The 8,392-nt window shown below is 40.9% G+C and overlaps 1 protein-coding gene across 1 annotated transcript in view; it reads right to left on the bottom strand.

Annotated features, from left to right (window-relative positions):
* Positions 1-8,392, bottom strand: part of LOC104083899 (metastasis-associated protein MTA1-like) — a gene marked incomplete at its 5' end in the record, with an annotated part of 25,745 nt that overhangs the window by 8,109 nt on the left and 9,244 nt on the right. The gene's annotated exons all lie outside the window — the stretch shown is intronic.

Below are 8,392 nucleotides of genomic sequence, written 5' to 3'. Positions count from 1 at the left end.
CTTGTATCTGCTGACCCTACCACAAGTAAATACTTCCATAGGCATAGCTCCATCAGTTACAGAGCACAGCGACTCCAGCTACCACACAAAGCCCTTCCACAGTTACACAAACACCACTGTAAAGCACCGAGCACAATGGCTTGATTTTACCAGCTTATTTGCTATACTGATACCCTATCATGTTGCCATAGCGTATGTACTGAACTGTACATATATGAGACCCTGCAGGACACACAAAGGTCTTGGGATATAAGAGAATGATGTGTTGCTATAAGGCAGTAGGGTATGGCACGGAATGGACCGGGAGACCTAATAAACCTTTTTGTTAGCACCGTTTAATTTTCTAAGATGCGTGCTCCCAGAAAACACCATTTCATTAACATCAGTGCACCAAACCATCATTCTCAGCCCCTTTTGGCTGAGAACCAAAATGTCAGTATATCAAATCCAACAGGTACTACAGGACAGGCATCAGCAAATGCTGTCGCTGGCTGCAGAAGTTATCAGTATGAATTCTGCTTTCACATTTATAGCAAGCTTCCCAGCCTGACTTTTGAAACTTCCCATTGCTAGTGAGTTAAGCTGTGATGAAACAGCAAAGCTTTTTAAAGAATCCAGCAAAAACTAACTTTTACAGCTCATGGTCCACACTCAACAGATTCCTTGAGATTCTCCTTGGTAAAACCAAACACAATGTTCTCACAGCAAGTATGCCAGGAAACACATGGCACAGCAACATAGCGGGAGGGAGGAAGGCGGAACGGGAGACATTTTCTGAGCATTGAGTATCACGATACCACATTAAAATCAACAGTTTCTATCAAGTGTATTTTCCATTTTGTGTAGACATATGCTGTTAGCTACTTCAGACATGAAGACACAGTTTCAATTTCTGCAGCATTTTTGTGCCTAAGTATCCACAGAGATCAAGAAATGGTTGCCAGAAAGATTTCCATCAAATCTGCAGAACAGATGTACCAGGCACCAAGCAAGAAGACCAGTAACAACCTTTGGATGTTGACAAAGGCAATGTAGGCACCAGATAATCACTCCTTTTTACATGGGAGCAGCAATCGCATCCAAAACACAGCTGTGAGCAGCCGTTTGAGATGGATGGACAAAGAGCTCCACGGATGCTGGGAAACAGCACAGCCAGCAGGATGCAACCTGAATCTGTTGGCTTCAGAGCTAAGCTCTAGCACTTGGTTTTTCTCTCCCCTTCCCTAACAGAAAGATAACGTTTTCTCCATTCACAGGAGCTCCGAGAGATGTAAATCGACTGATGCTAGTCCCTGGATTGAAGCCACACATTTCATTTTAACCACACTCCAGATCAGCTCTTTTCTTGTACTAAGAACATTCTTGATGCCAGAAAAGACTAGCCTACAGGAGCAGCCGATAACGTGGCTGCTGCAATGACTATGGCTGGATGTAAACCAGACAGTAAACAGTGCTATTCCTAAGCACCAGAATTAATCCAGAATATTCCACGGTGAGAAGAGATGTTGAGACTGACACAAACTGAGCAAAGGCTGAGCAGAACTGCTACTTACTCTGAGCCCCAAAGCTTCAGAGCCCTCAAACAGCAAAGAAGCAGTGGTTACAACAGGGACATATCTCACCCCCTAAGCTGTAACTTCTAGGATAAAGCTGACCATGACAACTTTTTGCTCCAGTAAAATAAGACACAAAACAAAATTACAGTTTCAATACAATTTATACTCCTGCTATCATAGTAATAAGGTATCAATTAGCATACTAATCTTAGCTATCTGTGAATTTTCCCTTTAGTCACACTCTGATAACTGGAGTTTGAAAGAATAAATATAAAAACAGACACTAAAAAGACTAGCTTCAGTTTGCAATAAAAAAATCACACTAAAAGCATATGCAGCTGAAGCATGGCTATTAAATGAGCAACTTTTATCTGCAATGGTCACCAAAGAGATGCAGAGAGACAGCATAATATCTGTAAACCGTTGCAGAATAGCTGTCAAGTCAACAGGATGCACCTGTACTGGAAACAATGGATTCTCACCCAAAAGTTTTTGGTGGCTTCTATACAAGGGATGAGGTCTGTGAGACAGGCACCTCTAAGAACTAAACAAATCCTCTGTCTCTGGGTAAGGAGCAGTACAGACACGTAACTCACCATATGAAACTTAGTCCTTTCCAAAGTGCTTGTCCATTTTCAAAGATCAAGGTTTGAGAGAGACTTCTCACGCACATGCATCCACAAACAGGTTAAAAAAGTAGGACAGCATATGAATATAAACCAAGAGCAAAATCCAGCAAGGTTCTGGCAGCTCCTCTACATGAAAAAAAACCCTGTCTTTAACTTTATTTTATGGAGGGATGTCTAGAGAAGCAACAGGGTAGAAAGCGAGACTATTCCTTTCAATGATATCTAAGGTCCAAGTGCTTGAATTTACATAGCTCCACATCAGAAACAACACTAAACTCCTCCAAATAAGGAAAAAAACCCCAACAAACAAAAAAAGGAGGTGACCAAACCTTTAAAACCAGAAAGTGTAAAGGTCTACAATGATGAATCTAAGCAGATCTTCCACTTTTCTGCAGCCAAAGAAATTGAAATATATTCTGAAAACTCAAGATTAAATGTTTTTTTCCATAGCACTGAAAACACCCAAAGCCCTAGAAAACCTCCTCCCATTCAATTCCTCCTGCCAAAGTCTTTTCTATACACTGAAATAAAGAGGAAGTCCCAGATAAAATGTAGACAGGGTAAATTGAAGGTATGTCTGCAGATAAGCATAGATGTCCTTTGCCACAGACGATTCTACATTGTTACTGAAATGGCAATAGAACAACCGATCACAGTACAGAGATTAATCGACACCCTCAGAGCATGCCTCCTCCACTCCCCACAACTTAGTGACAAAGACCTCAGAACTGTTCCTCAAGCATAAGCACAATTACTGAGATTTTGGCTCCAAACCAGACAGAGCAGGTTACCATGCCCTAATGATCCTTTCATTCCTCAAGTATCAAAGCTGCAGATGAATATACTTTCACCCAAGAAAAAGGCAGGTGGGGAAGGACTATCACAAACAGCAAATGCAAGTCTGCAAATACTGTTACTTTGCAGCTTTATCTTTTGGGGATGGGGGGAACCACCTCTCAGTCAACCAACCTGTTTCTTTTCCAACAATCTCGTATCATTTGAATCTAATGCTTTCAGATTTGTTACATTTAAAATGAGAAACTACCCAAACTTCCTGCAGCAGCTAGAGCACCAACCCAAGAGCATGCTGTGGGAGTAGGGAATAGCTGGCACCCAACAACACAGAGTGGAGTGGGGGAATCTAGTTTCCCGATGGGAAGTAAACCAGCATATCTGGTCCCACTGGAAGCCTAAAGTAGACATGCATGCTCTTTGCTGACCCAGTCGCATTCCCCGCGAGTCCAGTGAGAGGACCTCAGCATCTGAATGGCAGCATTTAAAAACTACTCCCACCGCACAATTTTTTTGCCAACTCCACACAATACACAACTGCCATTTCGAGAAGCAGGAGAGCCTAAACCCTCAGCAGTGTGCCCAGCTCAAACTGGAGCGCAGGGGTATTTCCACGAAGTTACTACAGCAAGCATCAAAAAGCTCCAGAATAATCACCAACCATGGACACTTTTCTACTTGGGTAGAAATCTTCCAGTGCTTTTCCATGTCTGAACATACACACCATTGCCTGTATATTTACAGACCATTTCATAGTTTGGCACAAGAAGTCTGTACAGAGCTGACCCTAGTACCAAGGAGGAAGAGTAGCCCAGCTTCCAGCCACTGAATATAACTTGCAGTTGTTAAATTTGTATTTACTCAAACTTACTAACTCCAATCTTCAGCATATCCACCTCACACAAAAATATGGGTCCTTCATTTCATGTTAACATAATTCATCTTTTCTTTTCTTTCTTGTTTTTGTTTTTTTGTTTTGTTTTGTTTTTTTAAAACCAATCAGGACATGAAGCAATTAGTCACAGATGGCATTTTGTTTTTAACTTCTGTTTACCAAAGAGAAGTATCATGCAGAACATGCAATATGCAGTAACATTCATAAGTACATCTTCAGTCACAATGAATGTGGAGAATTTAACACACACTTTCACAACCAGCAAGTTTACTATACTAAAATACATTGCTTTCAAAAATCCATACAGTCTTCATATGCATTTTCCTTTTCCAAAAGTAATCCTCCTCCTGGGATTCCATCCTTCCCAGCAGTAACAAAAACATCAACAGTACCACATTTGTGAGCAAGCTAGAAAAAAATATAAAAATTCACGCATGAATGAGGCTTGATGAACAAGGATTTCACTTCCAAGTTACTGGTTCACTTGAAGTAGTCTCTGTGTGTTGACATATACACACACACAGTTTTTACAAACTTTAGTACCCCTCTCTCTCTTAAACTGCCAAGAGTGTGTTACTGCTGTGAGCAGATTGAGTGTCCGCCTTCTAACAATCAAAGGTTATAAACTTTCAGGAATACAAGTGCAAAAAGCAGAACAGAGCATAAATTTTACCAAACACCACCTAGACTAACGTTTTCTTAAAATTCTGTTGTACATAAAAACAATGTTAAAATTGCAATTTACTTACCTAAGTAAGTTCCTACCAAGATTGGCAAAGGAAAAGGAAAAAAAAGATTTAAGGTTAAAAAAAGGAAAGATTCACATAGTTCAGAATACAGTAGCCCAGCCCCATGCAACAAATACAGAAACACAGACTGATTTGGTTGTAATGAAACACAGAAGTGACCACAGTTCTCTGTTGGACGGATAAACCTAAGACAACATTAAACAAACAGTAACTCCAAATGAGAGATTCCACAAAGAGCTTTAATTTTGGATGAGTAAGTAGCGGTTCGTTACCCACCTCCTTCCACTAACCCCTGCACATGAACCTCGTTGGATTTGGACAGTACTTCCCAAAATGCTTGGTCTAACAGTTCACATTAATTTGCTTCACAGTACCTCACAGACGATGTGTTTGTTTATGCAAAGCTGTACCCTCTGCTAAGAGTAGTTCAAGGACCCTACTAATACTTTCTGGGCAGTGACATCCAACTACAATGAGTCAGTAGCTACCTTTGGACAAGTATGTTGAGAATGGAGAGCCGCTATCCATCTTGGTGTTGGGTCAATCAACACTACCCACCACATTCCTAAAAGAGCATCACGGTATATGCTGTCTGGCTGCAACACACTAAGTGGTTAAAAAAAGAGGCAACAAAACCATGCACCTCGCTGTTTTAGGATTTGCTGATCCAAGCTATGTAAACTAGAAGCCACTGAATTATTCACTGTTCTTAGAATTGGGAGTATTACACATCATATATATACACACACATATACGTATATGATATGTATCACAAATGTAGATGCCACTTAATTACAAGTTCAAGCTTTATACCATCAGAGGCATTTGCAATTCTGCCCTTGCATTGTTATGCATCCATTCCCTCTCATATTAATTACACCTGTTCCCTACCATTGCCTTGGGATATGCACTCTCCTCTCACTCAAAATCAACATTTACATCTTACTCCATGCCATCCCTCATAAATGAAGAGGTTTTCACTATCTGATCCATAGAGCATGATACCCATCTCCTGATTTCATTTCCAGATCTTTCTCCATAACACCAAAAGAAACTAATCACAGTATCATGGCTAAGCTGAAAGCAAGTGAAGAAAGTTTCACTTAACATCTGAATACAAAATCCTAAGTACAATTCTCAAAAATAATCTGTGCTTTTGGCATATAATCTAAAGCAAGGAAGTTGCACAGGCACACGGTTCTTGGGGTCTCCACAAAGCATTTCAAGCAACTTGTCATTCTTACCAGCTGTGCTGCTGCTGGCAAGAAACAGTCATTCCTTTACGAAGCACTGAACATCTTCTCTCTTGACACTAGTCAGCATTACTCTGGTCTGGATATCAACAGCTAAAGCCAGGACTTTTACCCAGTACCCCATGTATCACATTATTCATTAAAGGGCCAATACTTCCTGCTGCTTACAGTCATTCCTGGATGGGCAGTTCCCTTAGGCTGGTTATCCTTGACTTTGGAAGGGCAGCCAGGGCCACTGCTGATAAAGGCAGAATTTTAATGCAACTTATGCATGCAAGTTAAGTCCAAATTTTCTGCAAGGTCTAAGTCAGCCAGAAAAAACCTTTGAGATAAGTCTGGTCACCTCCATAGCTGATGCTAGGGAACTTCCTTATACTCCTACCTCGATAGATGTTTTTGATGAAGAACAGTATTTTCCACTTTCATGCTCATCTCTTGATGATTAAACTAATGCCATGCTAGGCTGACGAATGCTTCCAGTTCTAGGAGTTCATTCACATTTCCCCAAAAGGAGGTGAGAAACAATGAACCAGAACGCATTAAAACATTCCATTTTGGTTTAGAAATCCCCAGTAGCAGAAGCAAGGTATTCCAACAGTTAATTAACCTCACTCAAAAATTTGCAGCTTGTTTCCAGCCAAAGTTTTTCTACTGTACCTTCTGGCTACTGCAGCTCATTATTCCACTCCTGGCTAGACTAAAAAGCCCTCTATTATTACACTTCTGCTGCTCCTGTCAGCAGAGACAAACATCTACAACTTCCACTTTGATAAACGCATTTTCCATTACACAGTGTGTTTTCCAGTCCCTTCACCGTTTTCATGGCTCTTCTATAAACCCTCTCCAATTTTCAGCATACGATCTGCTACCATTTTATCAATGCAAGTTTGTTGCTGGGAAAAGCCTTCCCTTTATTTCAGCTACTCATTCATGTTCTCTCCCTTTCTGCCAATTTTAGAGTGCATGTGATGACCCTGAAAAACAAATTTCATTAGATGAAAGCTAACATGGTGTAAAAGAGAGAGGAAAAAAAAAAAACTCTAACAATGCTCCCTCCCTTCCCCCAGTAGGAATTTGCATAGACAAGTATCACATAGACCCCATAGTGGATAACTGTAAGGAAAAAAGTAAACAGGGTCCAGAACATAAAACGTCCTCTGTATGTCTCTAGAGGAAATTTCATGGCAAATATTGTCAGCCAAGCTCCAGATCATTAATGAAAAAGCAATAAACTAATAAATTTTTAACATCTCACTGTATTCGAGAGCTTATAAGACTCCATGTACTTTTCATGCTCCAAAAATAGGAATCTGCAGGAGTTTATCCATGCCAACCTAATGCTGAAGGAGAGCTGGGAAGGCCACTGTATGCCTAATGACGCCTCCAATGTGATTTAAAGGAGAACAGGAAAACAAAACAGATGAACGGACTACACCCTTCTTATGAAATAGAGTGGAGGGAGAGAAGAGAGATGAGATTAAGAATATTTTCCTGTTCTTGGAATTCAAGCACCAGTTGAAACTCTAGGTGCCTGGCCAGACAAATCATATTCAAAGCTTGAAAAAGTTCAGCTCTCCAGGATTAAGCAGGGTTGATTCAGAAAAAGAAAAGTTAAAGATACTTAGCTGGACTTACAGTAGCAAGAGAAGAAACAAACAAGTAAACAACAAAATTCCAAAGGGAAAATCTGAAGTACTCTTATGAGGTTCAGCAATTTCTAACATTTCCACTATTAGTTTTAACTATTCTGGCTGCAGCCCGGTAACAACAGTCTCCTTTCTTTTTCCTCCTTGTCATCTCACTGCCAAGGTTCCTCTTTTCCCAGCCTTTCCTTGCTTCCCATTACTACCTCTCTTCACACAGGTTCAACCTGACCAACCCACATCCACACACAGACTAGGTGGTCTTCCATCTCCAACCGCTCCACCCTCACTCATCATTTGGGCACATTTAGGAACAGTGTTTGCACTTACGCAGGAACTTCACTGATCAGCTTTCCTGAGGGCTGAATTCTGCCAGCCACCCATCGTCCTAAATACCAAGGGGTAGTAGAGCCCCAGATGAAAATCTTCCAGCAGTGCTGCCTTAAGGAACACCCAAAAACCTACACGAACCGTTCAATTTTCAGCAATGTTAAACAGCCCAATTCTAAATGAAGGCAGGTGCCATGGGAATTTAAATGCCTTAGAAACCTGGCCACCGATACATACGTATAAACATGGACCTTAATGCTTTACATTAAGCAAAAATACTAGCTGCTAGTTGGCTCATTCCCTGCAAAGCAATCTCTTGATTTTATATTGCTTTAAGATCTGGCCATGAAGAAAGCCTTACAAACTCACCACATGCAATCAGCTCAGCAACCAGCCATAATTTACGGCATATGTACTTCCCCCACAAGTTTGGAAGTAGTAGCCCAGCACCAAAAAGACTTTCACCACCAGCAAAGAGACCTCAGATAAAGCCCACCATACTAGCCGTCCACTGTCATATATCAGAGACTTTGACACAGTGACCT

This window comes from Fulmarus glacialis, unplaced genomic scaffold (genome assembly GCF_000690835.1).
Source record: "Fulmarus glacialis isolate BGI_N327 unplaced genomic scaffold, ASM69083v1 scaffold23581, whole genome shotgun sequence".
Lineage (NCBI taxonomy): Eukaryota > Metazoa > Chordata > Aves > Procellariiformes > Procellariidae > Fulmarus > Fulmarus glacialis.
The sequence above is the reverse complement of the archived record's forward strand: the minus strand, read 5'-3'. Positions and strand labels throughout refer to the sequence as shown.